The sequence below is a fragment of the Euprymna scolopes genome, chromosome 22 (assembly GCF_053919585.1).
Source record: "Euprymna scolopes isolate OS-2025 chromosome 22, ASM5391958v1, whole genome shotgun sequence".
NCBI lineage: Eukaryota > Metazoa > Mollusca > Cephalopoda > Sepiida > Sepiolidae > Euprymna > Euprymna scolopes.
In genome coordinates this window covers 98,748,764-98,771,149 of record NC_136503.1, presented here as the reverse complement: position 1 = coordinate 98,771,149, position 22,386 = coordinate 98,748,764, and the positions used below count along the sequence as shown (strand labels likewise).

Here is a 22,386-nt window from a genome sequence, read left to right as displayed (position 1 = left end):
ATATTCGTGAATATTTTTAGAGTTCTTATAAAAACAAGGGAATTCATTAGCTTCTCTAAAGTCTTGATCGATTAATTAAGAACCGTTAATTTCAAGGGTCATGAAAATCGTATTCAAAATTTCTCTGCTTGATTAAATACATTAAAATTCATTGAAAGTTGTTTATAAGAGTCAATATTCATTTGATTTCATATTAGTAAGATAGTTCAGTGAGAAAGATTGGAAATATTTCAATGAATAAAGTTTATATAGATTGGCAGACGATAATATATCGATGAGTTGTGTGTGTCTGTGTTTGTTAATGTTTATGTGTGTGTGTGTGTGTGTGGGAGAGAGAGAGAGAGAGAGAGAGAGAGAGAGAGAGAGAGAGAGAGAGAGAGAGAGAGAGATGTTGCAGAGATTGGCGGCCAACAACACTGATCCGCAGATTTGGGTCAACAGGGCTCCACTTATTTATTAAAGAAAAATGTGGCTTTTTTGAAAAAGTTTGGGTAGTTCCCAAAAAGACCATTTTCAAATAAATTCAGGCAGTTTCCTGATTGGTCCAAAATGTAATTATTTGTTCTCATGCAGGATTGTGTAGGCACAAATGCGTTTACGCCTTTTAATTGTGCAAATATAGACTACTGCAAATTTTCCTTACTTTAAAAACCTTGTGCCTAGCTGGGAAGGAAAATAAATATGACTTGCTGTATGCTTTCGTTTTGTTTTGTTTTCAAAAAAATATTTTTTTGTTGTTTCAGCGTCCGGTATTTACTTGACGATAACATGAGCTTTCATTAAAAAAAAAGAAAAAAAAAAAAGAAAAGTCAACGTGGTTTAAATATCTAAAAAAAAATAAAAACATTGAATGTAATAGAAAAAATTGTCGTCACCGTCCAGTATTTATTTGACGATATAAGCATAACACGAGCTTTCATTAAAAAAAAAAAGATTTTACACTTTGAACTTTACAGGTAAATTTCCAAAAAACACTTCTTTTTTTTTTTTTTTTTGCTTTGAATTAGACTATTTTATTTATTGATCTTTTATCTTCGATTTGTGATATATAAAACTTTGGTACATAAATTAATTATTAAAATTTTAATAGACATTTCAAAATGGGGGGGGTGAATTTAATTCAATATAAATAAATCAAAAGATTTTAAAGAAAGTAGAACATGGAAAATGTAGAAAAATGGAATTTGGGTTTACTTTCAACAGCCTTGTAACTCTCGCTTCCCTTATTTTGTCCTTTAGTTCTCACATTCCATGAACGATTTTTCTGACAAAGGGAGAAAAATTGCTGTGTTTCTTTTTTGTTAGAATCTATCCATCTAACACTAATCAATCTCTAGATTCAGACTTTAAAGTAATATTTTTAAGTGGCTTCATCCCTTGTCCAGAGCGATTTTGATTAAAAACAAGGCCGATAGCCATTAGTTGCATGCTCTTGTGTAATGAATGAATGCGCGAATGTAGGATTGACATGAAATTCTTAAAGATAAACTAAAATGACCGAAAAATGGGCTGAAATGACTTAAATTAATAAAAAAATAAATGACTTAGAATGACTTTAATGAACTTAAGAATGACTTGAATGCTTAAAAAATAACTGGAATCCTTCAAAAACAACTTGAATGATCTGGAGAATGACTTGAATGGCTTTGAGACTGACTCGTTGTAAAGTGGGTCATCATTTTACATTAAATTAATACAGAAAAGTGATCCCCCACTTTATATCACAATAAGTACAGCATGTAGTAAGAACAGATACTGCACTTTGATCTTGGCCAAAAGGCCAAGAAAAGGGTATTTATTTGCTCCACCATCGAGCAAATTAGGCACAAGGCCGATTTTTAATGTGAGGAGTGAAGGGGGAATGGGGACCAACTCCCCGGGGAGTAGGAGAGCTGGATAGTGACAATTGGTATGAAGGGTTGCCCCTACATTGACCAAGGTCTTATATGTGGAGTTGCCCCCACATATGGTCTTTGCTTGCAGTTTCTGCTAGAACAGATACTACACTGTGGTCTTGGCCAAAAGGCCAAGAAAAGCTTAAAAAGCTAAGAACAGCATCTATTAACAACAGACCTTTGATCTTAACCAAAAAGGTCAAGCACAAAAGTGTTACGGACAGACCGACCGATGGACGGACTGACGGAGTGACTTATAGAGTCGCTTGCACACGACTAAAAATATTCAAAAGCTAAATTTAATTACTGCAGAATTCATAAGGATAAACATTTCACTCTAATATTTCCAGATCCCCTCAGAAGATAGACAGCAGCCGCAGAGAGCTTCCTGGCACCTACGAAGAAAGACGTCTTCTCTCCTCTGCCTTTGTTACGTAGCGAAGATATGTTGTTCTAAGAAGACATTCAATAACCAACCAAACCTGTTTACTTTATTGCTTCCTACATGGTTATACTGTTTTCACTTTCAGCAACCTACACCCAACAGTGCATGTCATTTGAATAACAATAATAAATAAATGAAAAATAAGAAATCGTTTTGTATTATTTGAATTATTCGAGCTACTATTTTCATATTGAATATTATTTTTACCTTGTTTTGATATAACCTCTGATTTTCTTCTAAGGGAAGCAACTCCGAAAAAATCAGAATTCCTTTCCTTTAGATAATAGCTTTAAAAGGGCCAAAATCACAGTGTAGTATCTGTTTTGATGCTACACTCCGCCTTTTTTGTCCTCACTTCAGTGGGGGACAAATCGTTCATGACTGAGACAATTTTTATTTTTGTTCCTATCCAGAAGAATTTTTATAGGAAATATATGTAACATTACACCGGACGGTAATGTAAGATGAATTTCTGTACAAAACATATCTAAGAACACTGCCAGACATATAAATTACCTTCGTGTGAAATTTGCAAAAGATAGGCCCAGCCATGTGGGAACCTATACACACTTACACACAAAGTGACTTTTGTAAAAAAATAGTAGAGATAAAAAAAAAAAATAGTAGAGATAATGCTGACCTTTTTCTTCTGATGAGAAGTAGTTAGCTTTGAAATGTCATGATCTAAAGAGGTTTTTGCTTCCTTTTCACCTTGTTATATCCTTATTAAAATGATAAAATGAAGTTATTTTTAACTTTTATTATCTTTTGTTTTAATTTATACATATACTAGCATTTCAGCCCGACGTTGCCCGGGTATTTGGAGGTGTATGTTGAGCAAAAAAAAAAAAAAAAAAAAAAGAAAAAAAAGCGGTCAATTTTTTTAACTTTGACCCCTATGATGACCCCTTAAAATTTATTGTTTTGGACTCAAATCAAGTTATTAAGTTAGATCCATGTCCAAGGAATCTATATCTAAAATATCAAGTGTTTAGACCCAAAATTGTCGGAGGAGTTTGGTAGAGTTCTCAAAGGTCAAATCGTTGAACTTTGACCCCTTAACAGTCAAATCTCTGGCCGAAAACCGATTACAAAGATTTTCCCAAATCTCACTAGCCTGTAATATCAAATTTCGAGTCTGTAGATTTAAAATTGATAGAGTTATTGCGTAGGGAAATGTACGCAGACACACACACAGACACGTTCACTTTTATAGACATATAGATAGATAGATAGATAGATAGAAGATAGATGTGTGTGTGTGTGTGTGTGTGTGTGTGTGTGCAAAAATAGATAGATAGATAGATAGATAGATAGATAGACACATTTTTCGTTTTATGACCAAATGTTACGACAAAATTTCCCGTGTTTTTGACAAAAGAAAAAGCGAATGCCATAAATATATATACTTTCTTATTGATTGCTAAAGTTAGCAGCAGCCGCAACAGCAATTACGGCTTCTGTTGCTGCTTCCAAACAAACATTTCTTTTATGACGTCACACTGCTTAAGGCAGGTATTAATCATCCTTTATGATGTCAAACACAAACCTTTCAAATTCAAAAGCATAAGTTCACAAAAGAGAAATATTTGAGGTTATTCGAAATCTTCACCTATTATTCTAAGGGAGGTAACTCTGTTTTACTTAGAATTGTTAGAAAAAAATTTTTTTTTTTCAACTACTTCAATTTAATTGGCAAAGATCACAGTGTAGTATCTGTTCAGATGCTACACTTCACCTTTTCTGACTTCGATCCGTAAAGCAGAAATGCTTCTAGGCTGAGGCAATTAAAAAAATTTTTTTTTGTTCCTATTCAGAGTGCTCCTTTCTGGGGAGCTGGATTTTCCCTACATTAAAAACCGACCTTATGTCTCACTCTGCCCTCGTGGGGAGGCTAGTAAATAGTTACTTCATTTAATGTAACAAAGTGTTATAACATAAATAACAAAAACAAATGTCATTTTTCTTAAAACATTCGACTAATTGAAGGAAAATATCATATTTTTTTTTTTACAAATATTTCGTAAAATAGAGTAACCTCCCTTAGAACAATATGTTAAAATTCTGAATAACCATATTTTACAAATATTTAAAGGTGGAAATTTATATAGACACATAAACAGAATATTTGTTCATATTTTGGGAGTCCTTGAATAATTCATGGGTCCAAAAAATCATAATCAAACCTTCCCCAATCAACTACAAAGCCAAGTGAATACTCCCCCTCTTGAAGTGATTTCATATACACCCCCCAACATCTCAATCCTATTTGTTCTTTGTTCCCATCTAGAATTCAGCCCCATTTAGAGATCTACCAGCTTGTTTTTAGTACCCAAACCATTCCCTGCTAAATATACATATACACATGCGCACATATGCACACTATCTAAAACTCCTGTAGCCATTTAATCCATTCCTTTCATTCCACCTGGTATGCTCTGAATAGAACTGTAACATCCACCATCTGAAAAGGGGAATTTTTCCCAAAATATATTATGGATATTGTCACAGACACAACAAGTAAGACATTTATACTTAATACAACTGAATAAATATATGTATATATAAAATATATGTGTGTACTTATTGATTTGTAAATCGCCACTTGTTTTCGTCTTCTCTCATCAACACCGACTATATCGCATTCCTTGCATTGTGATAGCCTTCTAAATTTCTACTACATCTATTATATATATAAATCCGTAATCCTGTCTGTTTGTTTGTTTGTTCACAATTTGATTAATATATACAAAACTTCCTGCTGAAAACGGTTATCTTTATATAAATTTTATTTACTATAAGATTTTCTATATAAATAAATAGCATCACGATCAATATATATACACTATATTGAAGGAAATGTACACAACAGAACTAATCTAATTTGCATATTATATTAAAGAAAATCTTTTTAAATAATTCGCTCAATTAAAATTACTGATTATAGTAATGTAATTGATGTAATTGTTCTATTTAAGAGTATTATTTAAAGTTAATTTATTTAAATTATTTTAATTCAAGTTATTTTGTACTATTTGCTAAACTGGCACATTTTAAGTAATTTTCACTGATATTTCACTTCCGGTTATGAACGGATATAGTTTTTAACCTAATCAAGAGATATGGTAATAAAATGATTTGTTTTAATTATTTATTTTCTATAAATGTAAAAGTTACAAATATTGATAAAAAAAATAAATAATTAGGCTAAGGATGATTTTATTTTGCGACAAAATATTTTAAATCGTTAGCCCTCTATTAAAGTCTTGGCTATAAATGTTGATTCATTGTAAGGTGTGAGCTGTTTACCAAAAGGTTAAAATTTATTTCCTACGGACGATTTTAAAATCATTTTTCAACTATTTACTTGGCTGTCTGAATTTTATTATCGTTTCCATAATACTTTGAAAAAGAAACAAGGTAAAGTAATGCTTTTTATATCAGATATATTCCTACACGTTTTTTTTTTTCACTTTTTTTTCTCTGATTTTCTTTTGAGAAACATCTTATGTTTTCCTGTCTGGGTAATTGATTTAGTTGATAATATATATTTGTGTGGGGGAGTTTCGACGTAATTATGGGGTTTTTTTTTGTCGGGGGGGAGGGGGGTGTCACTTTATGTCTCAGCGTCACTCAAAGAAAAATAATTGCAGAAGTACAAAAATGCGGGTGTTTTTATCTGTTTAGTACTTCTGCAGTTTATGAACCGTGCTATTTTTTAGATATGATTTACAAGTTTAATTCAATTTTTGCCGTATCTTTTGTTTATTAAATTTTTATGTGAAAGTCCTTCCTTCATTAAAAATGGGGTACTTTTTATATACACAACCAAGCATAGTTTATCCGCAAAAATCCTAATTTACATTTTTGGGAGCAACACAAACTGAAAACGGACCTGTACAGTTTTTTTTTCTATGTAATGCAGAACTTTCGTTTACATTTTTACCAGTGGTACAAGAAATGTCGTTTACCCAGAAGTTTTGGTTTCGAACCTGTAATTACATAAATATTAAAAGAATGCCAATTAGTATTGTGTAATACAAATATATCCATAGCAAGCTCGGCTAAATCGGCTAGTATGGGAGAGAAACAAATAGAAAGAAAAATAATAATGACACTGCACTTGGGGAATGGATACGTGAGCTAAAAAGCAAAAATATAGAGTACACTTTGAAATGGTCCGTGATAGGTAGGGCAAAAAGTTATCATCCATCAAAATCAGGCAAATGTTCCTTATGTTTACTAGAATCCTACAAAATACTAACATCTGATAAAAACTCATTGTTAAATCACCGTACAGACAACATACAAATATGTCTGCATAAAAATAAGTTCCTAATATCAAGATATAGATAATAAGTAAACAAATAGATAGACAAAAACTGAACAAAAATATTTTCTTTTCACCAAAAAACCGAGTTTAAGATAAATGAATAAAAAATATTAGAATAGCAAATAAACTTATAAATAACAAACCTGAACACAACATAAATACACATGATTAATAAATAATAATATGATAAATAAAAAAAATTAGCAAAAATGACAAAGATTAATAATTGAAACAAAAAATAAATAAGTTATTTCCCTTTGACTACTAAATTATAAGGTAAATGCACAAATTCTAAAAGATGTAAGTTAATGACTGAATAAATAAGAAACAAAGAATTGATAGAGTTAATTCCCTTTAATCGCAAAATCAGAAAAGACCGTAAACTTGACACTAAACATTATAAATTGGAAATAACGAAAATAATTAACAAAAAACATAATACAAGAATAAGAAATAATAAATATGTACATAATGATAACCATTTTAGCCTAATAATAAAATAAATACGGAAAAAAAACAATAACAGAAAAAAATACGTATAGACGGCTAAAAAATAAAATGTAACGTAAACACCCAAGAGATACGAAGGAAAAAAAAGGAAAAAATTACTAGCTTAAGAAGAAGTTAAAAAATTAATTAAATAATTTCGTAAATAATAAATCAAACGTAATTAAAAATAAGAAAAAATTACTAGCTTAAGAAGAAGTTAAAAAATTAATTAAATAATTTCGTAAATAATAAATCAAACGTAATAAAAGAAGAAACAAAATAAGAATGCAGAATTAACATAATTGATATTAGATACATAAATTGGAAAGAAATTAAAAAACCAAAAAATACGAAAATAAGGCTAACAAAAAGAAAATATAGATCTATAAAAAACCCATGGAAAATTTTTAAAGATGGCAACCTCGATAAAAAAATTCCATCCCCATGTGAGTTTTAAAAACAATTTTTTGACTGTAATTAATTGATTTTAATTGTCTCCGAAGAGAACGGTAAATAATGAAAATTCGGTATGTTATAATTAAAACAACCGTTTGTCCTTTTACCCTTCGAAACAGCTGTCAGACTAAGAAAAAATATATAATAACATGTCATAAAAAAATAATAAAAACAAAAATTGTGTACTACTAAAAAAAAAAAAAAAAAAAAAAGGTGTTGTTTTTTCTGATTGTATAAATTATATTGCTCTGAATTCTCATCGAGCTAAACCGAGGTTAATATTGGTACAATAATCAATATAATACCATTTAAAAGGTATTAAAATTGATTGTTAAAAAAATCCACACATATATATATATATATATATATATATATATATATATATATATATATATATATATATATATATATATATTATTTATAAAAAAAAAACAATTTGGTTTGATTTAGAGTGTGTAGCAGACGAAATTGCGACAAACATAAGCAGGAGTGAATTCTCGCTGTTGGAGATTTTGAAATACACTTCCTTCCTGGCTTGTCCAATTAGAAGCCAGCTCTCAATCACATGACCGAGTTTATAAAAGATTAAACCGGCAACACACACACACACACACACACACACACACACACACACACACACACACACACTCTCTCTCTCTCTCTCTCTCTCTCTCTCTCTCTCTCTCTCTCTCTCTCTCTCTCTCTCTTTTTCTCCCTAGATCTGAGATTTACAACAACTTCAAATAGAACGGACTTATCGTCCCCCCCCCCTCCCAACTTCTCTCTTATGGCTCAACAAGCCCCAGCACCAGGCCTGCGGATTCAGGGTTCAACTATGGCAAACCAACATTTGTTGGAGCATCACTTCACTTGGGCCCTTTGGCATGGAGCTAGCATGAATACAAACAAGCCAACATGGCTACCTCCATATGCGGTGAACACACACACTCATCCTACAGTACTTTCTCTAATCTTTCGTGACACACACTTCTACTACTAACTCCTAGGAGACAAATAATTCATCATAGCTATAAACCATAACTTTAACACACAGACACAGTCTTTCTTTCTTATTAAACAGACCCGTCAAATCTTTAATCTCTGTCCCCACACAGAAACCCTTTCTCTCTACACGCTACTAACAAAGATAACAAATAAAGTTGTTTTTAAATGTTAAAACGAAATTTTTTGTCTTCCATTACTACAGTTTGCTGACTTTTGATGTGATGGTGAACATGCAAAAGTTTGTCGACCGCCAGTGCATTTGTGGTATTATTGTAAACAACATGAAAATTTCACTTTAAAGATGACAATCAGAGAAAACTCTGATAAAACTTTTGACACCATGGTGGAAGCTTCTCAAGCCAATATCGTAGATTTAACTGGCAGAGCTATGATCATCAATTTTCGAGTATATATATATATATATATATATATATATATATATATATATATATATATATATATATATATGAATAAAAAAGAATGCGAAAAGTATAAAAGCTTATAACTTTTTTTTATTCATTTTCAATTGGTGACGTGCAGGAATACAAAATAATAATATTATGAAAAAAAATTAAAAAACTTTTTTCATAAGTACATAATTTTCGACCGATCCTTCAGTCTTCATCGGTGTAGTGAAAGTATGAGCATACACGGGGAAAAGGGGAATGGAAAAGGAAGGAAGGAAGGTAGAGGAGGAGGAGGAAAAGAAGGAGGAGGAGAAGGAGGTATAGCCAATGAGAAGGTGCCACGTCAGTCTTAAATATATAAACATATAAGTACGCACATACACACATGCACACAGTACATATATACATACAAACGAAAAATTAAAAATTAAACAGTAAATAAAAATGAGAGACGCGTCTTTAACTGTCTAATCCTTTGAATTCTAACGATATTATTTATTCTAAGAGAGAATAAGAATTCAAAGGATATAAGACGTTATGAGGAGAAATGCTATGATGCTCATTTGTAATTTAACGGCTATTTCTCGTTCGAGTTAGTAATTTATAAAATATATATGGCGATTAAGCTACACTGAATATTCGGCGTTTCATCCACTCTAGGATTCGTCAGGCTTATGCGCATAAGCCTGACGAATTCTAGAGTGGATGAAACGCCGAATATTCAGTGTAGCTTAATCGCCATATATATTTTATAAATTACTAACTAGCTCTACCTACGTATTGAGCACTTTTGAAGTAAATACTTAAAGTTTATGCATAAATCTATACTTTCGTATATTAACTTTATGTCAGTAAATGAAGTAGTTATATATATATATATATATATATATATATATATATATATATATATATATATATATATATATTACTGATGGGACGATTCCAATATTTTTCCCAATTCCAATAAATTACTGATTCTGTACTAAATTCCTAATTCTGATACAATTACTGATTCCGATTCTTTTTAAATATTTAACTATAAAATTGGTATTTTGTCCTGATCTTAAATGTGCATATATTTTCTCAAACATAGAAACTTGTGAAGAGGTGATTTATAGATTTTAGCTTTACTAGTTTTAGTGGAAGTTTAAAATCAATAAATATTTTAAAATCAATAAATATTTTAAAATCAATAAATATTTGCTATTTTATTGTTACTACCAGTAGTGGAAAATTTTTTTAAACAAAATAAATAAAAAAAATATTAATTAAAGGAATCGCTTTTGGTATCTGTTGTGGGGGAATCACCCTCCAAATGGACTGTTCTATCCATTATATAAACCATAGACCTTTTGATCCCAGGTGTGGATTAAACACCAGAGCGACCCTCGCCTGCTCGGTGACGTTTACTACTCTTTTCAGTTGTAACCTTTTTACGTTGTTGTTCCAGTAATACATTGTTTAAAGTCTATTCCGTTGTTCTGTTTTTTTTGTGGCTTATTGCAAGCCACAACAGTATCGGAAAACAAGCATGATTTTTTCCGATTCTGATACCAATTCTGATATCCCCACAGTTCCGATTTTCCCAATTCCAGATTTCAATTCCAATTAATTGTCCCAACACCAATATATATATACATATATATATATATATATATATATATATATATATATATATATATATATATATATATATAAAGTAATGTGATTTATAATTTAAAAATTTAAAAAAGATTTTTAAAATTTAAAAATCAAATTTTAATTAAATTAAAAATCAGTTTCATAAGAAGGAACAACAACAAAGTCTGCAAACTGCAAATAATTGACTTTGTTGTTGTTCCTTCTTATGAAACTGATTTTTAATTTAATTAAAATTTGATTTTTAAATTTTAAAAATCTTTTTTAAATTTTTAAATTATAAATCACATTACTTAATATTGAATTAGCTCTAGGACATTTAACTATCGAGCTTATTATATATCTAAATTACAACGAGCATTTCCTGTATTTTAATTAAACTAGTAATTTCACTATTACATTAAAATACACTTAGCTCTTTAGACTATTATTCTAATCTCCTTTAAATTTATATATATATATATATATATATATATATATATATATATATATATATATATATATATATATATATATATATTATGGAAATCGCTCCAGACAAGACATGAAACCATATGATGTAAGAAGCTAAAAATAAAAAAATGCTATTTCAAGGTCAAATAAGTGTTAAATGGAATAGATTCTGGCCTAGTAAACAGCAATTCTTTTCCCTTTGTCAGAAATGTCATTAATAATATAAGTAAACATGATGTTTATTTGATGAGTATGGGTTTTATTATAGAATTTTTCAGTGAGAAATGTTATAAGCATCAAAATGTATGAATTGATACATTTGTTTTTGATGAGTGTAAATCAGCAGACGACAATGATTCAAGCAGTGTGTGTGTGTGTGTGTGTGTGTGTGTGCGTGTGTGTGTGTGTGTGGCACTTTGTAAGTGCGTATGAGAGTGTGATTGATTGGGTTGAGAATTGTAGCAATTAATTAGAGATAAATAATATTAATGTTAGCACTGATTTTTTTTTTTTTTTTTTTTCTGCCCCAATGGAAAAGTATAGTTTTGTATGGGGGTTTAAGGTGAATCCAAAGAGACCAATTCGAATGAATTCAGAAAATCTAAAATGCTCATATTCGTGTTTTTATCAATTTAGGTGGATGCACGAGTTTTGAATCAAAGCAAACAAATAATTCACGTTGACATATCGGTTCCCGTTAGATCACTGAAGTTAAGCAACGTTGATCCTGGTCATACAAATGTAGGCAAATTTGGGCATATTTTATTGGTTTGAAAATATAGGTTCTTTTTAACTAATTGTCATAAAATTTTGACCATATTTGGAACTTACAAAATTGCCAAAAAGGATGGTGTATATATATATATATATATATATATATATATATATATATATATATATATATATATATATATATATATATTTATATATATATATATATTTATATATATATATGTATATATATATGTATATATATATGTATATATATATATATATATATATATATATATATATATATATATATATATATATATATATATATATATATATATATGCTTATGCTCATATCTTTGGTTCTATGGGACGAAAATACATGAAAGTTTGCAGGCTTTTTGAAGATTATAATAATATTCTATGGTTAAAATTTTATGAGAATTGGTAAAAAAGAAGCTATATTTTCAAACCAATAAAATACGCCCAAATTTGCATAGTTTTATATATATATAATGTCCTGGTAAGCCAGCTTCAGTTTTGCTGCTTCAGTTGTTTCTCCTGTAGCCTTGCCAGGCCACTAATATTATTATTATTGATTGCAATGTCTTGTCAGACGAGTGCCACTCCCTCAGGCACTGAAAGTCCATGAGCCGAAAATGACTTTAGTCCTGCCGGAAAAATTCACAAGCTCAAACAGACATGACAATGAAGACGGTCACTAGTATACATACATATATATACATGCACACATACATACATATATACACATACATACACATACACACATACATATAGCACACATATATGCATACATACATACACAATGCATAATACACATACATATACATACATAAACATACACAAGACGGTCAATGGCATACATACATATATATATAAATGCAAATATATATATATATATATATATATATATATATATATATATATACACACATACACACATAGATATCTGTAAACATACACACATATACATATATACATACACAATGCATAATACACATACATGTACATACACACATGCATACATATAAATACACACATACATATACAAATACATACACACATATACATATACACATATGTACACATGCACATATATATACATACATATACATGAATATGCACTCATACACAAACATGCACATACATACAAACATACACATGTACATGCATACATATACATACATACACACATGCATATATACACATACACACATGCATATATGCACATACACACATGTATATATACACATACACACATATGCATATATACACATACATACAAACAATATATATATGTATATACATACACACATATACATATATACATACATATACACATATACATACATATACACATAGATATACATACATACACCTGTACATGAACATACATACACCTATACATGCATACATACATACATACATACATACATACATACATACATACATACACCTATACATACATACATACATACATACATATATACATATATACATATAATGATGGCAGATTAATCATTACATGCTTCCAGCATTTCAGGCCTACACGCGTCACAACTTTTCCATGACTGAGGGAGTATCTATACACAGATGATGTTACAGAGTCTTAGCTTTGTATGACAGCTAAGTTTCTCTCTCGGTTCAAAATGTTGAGATCCAGAAACAAGCAAGAGCAAGATAGCCAGCAACAAGTCAAACTGCAGATGAGCTTAATGCGGGTAGTGGTCTCCTGCTTTATGTTTTTTTTTTTTTTTAAATCTAAGATTTGCTTCTCCTAGAGGGGTTGCATACACCACGGCTTACGGGAGCCCTCTCCACCCCACATACACATGACAATAAACACATGCGTACATACAGATGTACGCCAACATACTTATGCATGTGCACACACATGCAACCATAATCACGTAGAGGCACAAAAATACGCACACACATACATATGCCTATACATACGTACACACACATATACATGTAAAATACACATGAAGGAACATTCCAAAAGTCATACATAGTAAGTGATCAGGGGCTGGACCGTTTTTGTCCCTTTTCTTTCCTGATCTTTTTCCTCCTTCCTTTTTTTTTTTTTTTAAATAAAAAGTTTGTTTTAGACTCACACATATGCAGTACATGATAATGATGATGATGATGATGTTGACAAATTCACACATAATTTTCCAAATAACTCAACGTACGAATCAACGAAAAACAACAATAAAAACCACTAATATATATATATATATATATATATATATATATATATATATATATATATATATATGTATATATATATATATACATACATATATCTGTACATATATACATAAATATGTACATATATACATAAATGCATGTCTCATGAATTGAATGACAGCCAAAAGAAATTCCCTTATAAAGTGTTTGTTTTTGTTCTTTTTTACATAGGCATCACCACTTATCAAAGCCAAGAGGCCACTCGAGGATAAGAGTTAAAGAGTGTACAATAGAAATTGGACAATCATTAGTAATGAAAATTCGGTATATTTGTTAACTTAAGTGGAACGGCTCATCAAAAACTTGTGTACGTTAGACTTGAAGACAACCATATTGTAGTCAGCTGGAAAGCAAGAAAACGGAAGACAATTCCATAGGCGTGCAGTTCTAAGAAAGAAACTTTGTTCATGGAATCTACGTTTACGTTTAGGCACAGATAAAGAGTGGGCGGAATTATTGATAGTGTTTTTGTGTGTTTCTTGTGAAAGTTTGTCATCTTCCTTTCTTTTGCGGGTGTCAAGAGATAGTATAGTAAGCAACCAATCCCTAGCCCTAAAAAAAAAAAAGAACTTTTCTTCAATCAAAATAGCAGTGAGTGCCTGTGCGAAACTGACTCCTCCTTACAAACACTTTTTGGCTAATCGATCTTTTTAATAATACCAATTTTTTCAGTGTTCATTGTGTGCGTGTCAAATTTTTGGGAGACACACACACATTTTGCCTTTTATATATTAGATGTTATCTTCATGGTCTCCTTCTGCTTCCTATATTCCTCTTTATCCATCACTTCCCGTTTCATTCACACCCTCCCCTTCTTTCCACCATCTAAAACATTCAATGTGCAAGTAAATAAGCAAGATATATATATATATATATATATATATATATATATATATATATATATATATATATATATATATATATATAGAATATTTGCGCTTTTTCCCAAGGAACTCTGCCTTTTGGATGATTTTGGACCATTTGGAATTTACCCATTGGATTGAAATTTTAAATTCGACCGTTTTGGATTTTACCATTTTTGGATTTTTACCCTTCACCGGACTGTCCATTCATATGAAATCTTTTTATCATTTTTCTTTTGCCTCCTGTTCCCCTTACCTCACCCTTTTTTTAACCAAGTAAGATCTGTGACTTACTTGTAGTTTCATTAAATACTTTTATATGCAAAATCCGATCCTGCATTTTGCTAATTCCTGCCCTCTGATGAGAAGGAGAGTATTTCTTTGAAACTCCGCAGATTAAGGACTATCCACTTATCTTGTGTTTCCTTTTTTTAAAATTAAATATGTTTTTAACTCTTTTTCAAGATGTCTTTTAACATGTTTTATTAATCATTTTTTCATATATATATACTAGCAGTGTTGCCCGGGTGTTTGGAGATGTATGCTAAGCAAAAAAAAAAAATGGTCGATTTTTTAAACTTTGACCCCTATTATGACCCCCTTAAAATTCATTGTTTTGGGCTCAAATCAAGTTATTAAGTTAGATCCATACCCAAAGAACCTATATTTAAAATTTCAAGTGTTTAGATCCAAAATTGTCGGAGGAGTTTGGTAGAGTTCTCAAAAGTCAAATCGTTGAACTTTGACCCCTTAACAGCCAAATTTCTGGCCGAAAAAACCATCACATCGATTTTTCCAAATCTCAATACCCTGTATATCAAATTTCTGTAGACTTAAAATTAACAGAGTTATTGCGAAGGAAAATGTACACACACACACACACATACACACACACACACACACACACACACACACACACACACACACACACACACACAGGCACGTTCACTTATATATATATATATATAAAGAGAGAGAGAGAGAGAGAGAGAGAGAGAGAGAGAGAAAGAGAAAAGAGAGAGAGTAGGAGGACTCTCTATAATTTCTATTTACTAAACCACCTCAATTGTTTAATAGAGTCTGAATTTCATTAATGAAAAAAATGAACAGTTTGTTTGATCGGCTAAAACAAACAGACAAAAGGAAAATTGCCCCCCTCCCCTATGATTCAGATGACGATGGCAGCTTGAAGTGATGATGCGTGTATGCAATTTATATATAGAAATTAATTCCTTATGAAAAATTAATTGTTATTCCCGTCACTCTCATTTATTCTGGTTGATTATTCAACTTTAGTAAAACCGCAGTTTAGTGGCCTGAATATAATGCGATGTAAAATTGTGTGTAAGCGATGAATATTGTTGTTATTTTATTGTTGTTATTTAATTATTAGTAAATGATGGACCGCTTTGAGTTAAAATCAAGTTAGTCTTGCGCTTGGAATCTTGAGAAAAACATGCTTGAAATGTGTATATATGCTGAAGCAATTGCTAGGAGGAAAAAAAAAAGCAAAAGAAAAACGATGGAGTTTTCAAACAGACTTAGCACTTTTTCCATAACGAGAATAAACTACCATCGTGAATTAAATAATGGGTTCCAAATCTCATCAATCAGACTCCAATGACGAATCACGGGACATGAAATATGAGTTTTTAAGGGCTTGTCTTTCTAGAAAAATAAGCAATGTCTTCTTTCAGACTCGATGGAGAGTTTTTTTTTTCTTGTCATAAAAGAAAATGTAACACACCGGATGTCGAACAAAAAACAAAATCTGCTAGTTGGAGAAAATGAAGATGTTTTATGTCCATACAAAAGAAAATGGCGACCAAGAATATTTTACCCGCTTCCAAACGCAAGGAGTTTAAACATGAAATCCATTTAAAGTAGAAAACCTCGGCTTCCTCAGAGGGCACTCTGGTAAGTTATAATAATAGAGATCGGATCCCTTTTGGTGAAGGAAAAACTTTTGACCGAACTAAACCATACCTCATACAGAACCAAGTGTCTGGTCCGTGTGCAAGTTATATACTTATGTTTATTCATGTGCAAATACTTCAGCATAGAAAACGACTCACAGATTGTAGTGGAATGGGGCCGTAAAAATTTGGACTAAACACTACAGGAAAAACTCTCCACAGTTTATATACCATATATGAAAGGTTTGTCGGAAAAAAATTCAAATAATATGACATCTATGCTTATGACACGACCATCTATGGCAACACATCAAAGGCCGTAAATGACAAAGTTCTCTCTAATTCTCTCTCCTCTGATCTTGAGCGCGTGGTACAATGGGGGAAGAGGTGGCTGGTTACTTTTAATGCATCCAAAACCAAGCTTCTATCTTTACATCATCAACGCTCTGATCCCCATCTGGCATCAATTGAATGGATGGCTCTTGTCTTGGAGAGGCTCCATGTTTTGACAAGCTTCTGGGCTTGACCTTTACTCCTGATCTGAAATGGAACACATACATCAAATCTGTTACCAGGGACGCTGGGAAAATATTGGGATCCTTCTACCGCTCCAGAAGATATCTCACTATTGATGCAATTCTCGATCTATATAAAAGCCAAGTATGTCCAAGGATGGAGTACTGCTGCCACATCTGGGCAGGAGCTGCTAAAAACAGCCTATCCTGCCTTGACAGGGTACAAAATAGACTTTGTGATTTAGTGGGGGATGCCCTTTTCTCTTCCCTGCAACCTCTCTCCCACAGAAGAGACGTCTTTGTTTTATCGTTATTTCCATGGCAGGTGCTCATCTGAGCTCCAATCCCTCGTCCCCTTTGCCAATCTTTCACGAGAAACACCCGTCTGGCTGAAACTACTGTCAATAATTTTCCCCACTCTTTATCTGTGCCTAAATCCAAACATAGATTCCATGAGCAAGGCTTCTTACTTAGAACTGCACGCCAGTGGAACTCTCTGCCGCTTGCCTGTTTCCCACATGACTACAACTTGGACGTCTTCAAGTCCAACATAAACAAACTCCTGACAAACCGCCCCCTTAAGTAAGACACTCTATCAAAACCCCCAATACTAATGATTACTACAATACTATCTCATTGATTACTGTACACGCAATAACCCTTATCCCTGAGTGGCCTTCGGGCCTTGATAAGTGGTGACCCCCATGTAAAAAAAAAAAATCCATATGACATCACGGCAGTATTCAGGAATGACTCAACGTTACATAGGTGACAGACAACGCTGGAGAAATATCGGATGTATTCCACACACAATTCGGGATCCGGGCAAAGCTAGATGTTAAATCTGATTGCTGAGTGAAGACATCAACTTTGCATTCCGATCAATGAGTTGGGATTATTTACTTCAACAGTGCTCAATACGTAGGTAGAGCTAGGTAGTAAGTTATAAAATATATATGGCAATTAAGCTATACAGAATATTCTGCGTTTCATCCATGCTAGGATGGATGAAACGCGGAATATTCTGTGTAGCTTAATTGCCATATATATTTTTGCGCATAAATTCATACTTAAAAAAAAAAGATGTAAAAAAAACGGGGGGAAAAACTGCGACATGTGCATGCGAGTATTATGTTTTTCTAAACAGTTCACGTCTTGTAAGCAAAAAAAAAAAAAAATACTCGAACTGGGATCGAAACCAAAACCTAAAGACAGTGAGTCAAGTACGATAACCATTAGACTAGCTTGAAACCTTCTTTAAAAAGCGTTTTGAAACCTACTCATTCTTAACATAAGTAATATGTCATGTGAATGAGTCGCACAGGCGCATTCGTGAAACAATTGACAAACAGATAAAAATCCGATAACCCACAAGTACCAATTTTTCAATTTTGACTTTTTAGCAATAATATCGTACGGCCATCGAAGACAACCTGGATTTTATTTTGTCTAAGAATCTGATTATGGTTGCTATTCATCCTGAAATTCCATACGATTTAATTTTAATGAAAAATATTCGTTGACATTGGATTTATAGACGATCGTGTTGTACCCCTCAGGGAAGCAGTTCCTTGTGTATGATAAGATTTGATTTCATGCCTAATCACACAAAAGTTTTTGTTTTTTATTTATTTTTTTTACAGTGGAGGGGTGAAATTTTGCTGCTAGATAGGTTGGTGTGAGGGGGGGGGTTATAAATGCAGGAAGTTCGTCGGAGCACATTAAAGCGTTAACAAACCTTTCGCACGTGTCTTTCCAACAAACGTACTTCTCAACCATTTCTGTCTATTTTTACAAGTTACTTATTTTTTCTTTTTTGCCAAGTTTTTTTGTTCGCTATATTTTTTAGTCAAAATTTAAAATCAGTTCTTTTGGAAACATGTACCCACAGAATTGACCGCTGTCTTCGTTATGGTCGGGTCAAATGTTCGAATGAACGTTGGACAAGAGAGGTCGCGATATCTGATATGAATTCAAACCCGGTTTATGTTGAGTCGAATTGTATTAATCATTGTTCGAGGTTCGTCGAGTCTTTTAAATAAAGAGAGGACGCTTTGTTATAGATAATGCTCCCCCTCCCCCCTCTCTCTCTATCCTTTACTTACAGTGTCTCTCTCTATCTTTTTTTTTACCTTTAATATTACTTTTTTGTCTCCCCTTCTCTCGCCCCCTTTCTCTCGGTATTTCTTCTCCCCCCCCTCTCTCTCTCTCTCTCTCTCTCTCTCTCTCTCTAGTTTCTCTAAATAAATTCAATAAAAGTTTATCAAATCTTGTAAATGGAGAGAGGGCGCTTCGTTATAGAAAATCGATATGATGTCATCATCCAATGTACTCAGCTCAACAAATGTACCCATCTCGGACACAATTTTATCATTGAGGTCGTTTATCAGGAATAATAAATGTCTATGGATTGACCCCTGAGGCGCACCTGCATTAATATCGTACGGCCGTCGAAAACAACTTGGATTTTATTTTGTCTAGAAAGAAACTGATTACGGTTGGTATTACACCTTCGTTCATACCAATTAAAGTCATCATCGCTGCCGGCAACGGAGGCATAAGAGCAAGTCGAAAGAATTTCTCTTGTAGGTAAAAATGGAAAACAAAAACAAAAACAGAAAAATAGGAAAAACTCTTCCGCGGGTGGCGGGTGTGTGTGTGTGTCTGATGACGACGTGAATAATACCAAATCCGAGGAAAAAGCAAAGATGAAAGATAAAAAAGATGAAACACTAAGTTTGGAGCCAGAAGCTTTTTGGTGTGGTGGTGGCGGTGGGGGTGATGATGGAGTTTACATAGGAGAGTAAAAAAAAAAAAAAAAAAAAAAAAGGGTGGAATATGAGTGTTATTACAGACACGTGCGTTTTCTGTGTTTCGAACAAGGAAAAATGAACATTTGGAATCTTGGTCTGAATCTTATTTCTAAATATTTCTTTCATGTCTGACAAAAAAACACTAGATATTTCCAGAAAGAAAAAATGAAAGTTGAAGTATATCAACCACACGCCATGTATCTATTTCTTTTTTTTTTTTTTAGATTTTGTTTTTTATTACATTTTCACCCCAAACAAGACACATTGCCACTTTGGTGTCGGGGGCTACTATCAGGGGCAACAACTACTGGGGTACTATGTAGGGATTTGGGCAGCAAGATGTCGGTTCACGTTGCACTTGAACTTCTGCACGTCAGTACAGTTGGGGAAGCAGTGATCTAGAATGGAATTCCAAAGTCTAGCGGTTCTGGAAAAGAAACTACTGGAGTAGAAAGATCTTTTACATCTAGGGATCTCTACAGTGTGGGGGTGGGACTTTTGCAGCCTGTCGGGTCTGTCGAGGGTGTTCACGTCGTGAGGGCACAAGTGCTTGCAGTTCGCCAGAACATTCACCATTAAAATACTTGTAGAACAGGCAGAGGGATGCAACGTTTCGTCGATGGGACAGAGGCTGAAGCTTAGATGCCAGTTCAGGGCCTATCAGATTTGCGACTCTCTTTTGAACCTTGTCAAGGAGCGAGAGACTAGTAGCCGATGCACCAGCCCAAATATGACAGCAATACTCCATATATGGGCGAATGGTGGCCTTATAGAGGTACAGGATACTTTCGGGTGTTAGTAGTTTTCTAGCACGGTAGAGACAGCTCACCTTCCTTGCAGCGGCCCTGGCAATGCTCTCGATGTAATTGTTCCAACTCATGTTTCCTATTTCAATATATTTCCTGTTTCATATTTCAATATATATATATATATATATATATATATATATATATATATATATATATATATATATATATATATATACTAGCATGGGTGTCCGGCATTGCCCTGATGTTTAGAGGTGAGTGTTGAGCAAAAAAAAAAAGTGGTACTAGGAAGGCAGGATCGAACCCGTACCCCGAAGGAGGAAAAGAATGTGAAAAAAAACGTGACGTCTTTGCTGTTACGACCACAGCCAAACCGGAAGTGACGTAGGTTTTAATTAAGGCTAGCCAATTAAAAAGAGGGGATGACTTTCGAAAATAGCGGCGAGAAAAGCGACCCCTCCCTATAGAAAAGTGGCCAGTTGAGGGTGAAGAAATTAATGTTTTTTGCCAAATTTTCGGTATTTGTCGTCTGAAGGGTCGAGCTTCAAAACGATACTGATCTTGTGAATATCCATAGCCTCTGTCTAAAGTTTTAGGCAGACATGCAAACATGCATACATATATTTATATATTTGTAGCTCAAACTTTCGACCCAAACCGATTAAAAAGCTTGCCCATCTCTGATTACCCTTTATGTTAAATTTCAAATGTTTACACCAGAAATTGTGTTTAGTGATTTGGTAGAGACCGCAGAGGTCAATTTTTTAAAAAACTTGACCCCTATTAAGACCCCTTAAAATTTATTGTTTTGGGCTCAAATCAAGTTATTAAGTTAGATCCATGTCCAAGGAACCTATATCTAAAATTTAAAGTGTTTAGACCCACAATTGGCGGAGGAGTTTGGTAGAGTTCTCAAAGGTCGAATTGTTGAACTTTGACCCATTAACAGCCAAATTTCTGGCCGAAAACCAATCACATCGATTTTTCCAAATCTCAATACCCTGTATATCAAATTTCGAGTTTGTAGACTAAAAATTGACAGAGTTATTGCGTAGGAAAATGCACACACACACACACACACACACACACACACACACACACACACACACACTTTCACTTTTATAGATATACTAGTGTGGGTTCCCGACGTTGCCCGGGTATTTGGAAGTGTATGTTGAGCAAAAAAAAAAAAAAGGTAAATTTTTTAACTTTGACCCCTATTATGACACCTTAACATTTACTGTTTTGGGCTCAAATCGAGTTATTATGTTAGATCCATCTCCAAGGAACATATATATAAAATTTCAAGTGTTTAGACCCAAAACTGCCGGAGGAGTTTGGTAGACTTCTCAAAGGTGAAATCGTTGAACTTTGCCCCCTTAATCGCCAAATTTCTGGCCTAAAAC

At 32.7% G+C, this 22,386-nt stretch overlaps 1 pseudogene; it reads right to left on the bottom strand.

The window, feature by feature from the left end:
* Window positions 1-1,666: 1,666 nt before the first annotated feature.
* Window positions 1,667-1,793, bottom strand: LOC145244088 (U2 spliceosomal RNA; annotated as a pseudogene).
* Window positions 1,794-22,386: the final 20,593 nt, after the last annotated feature.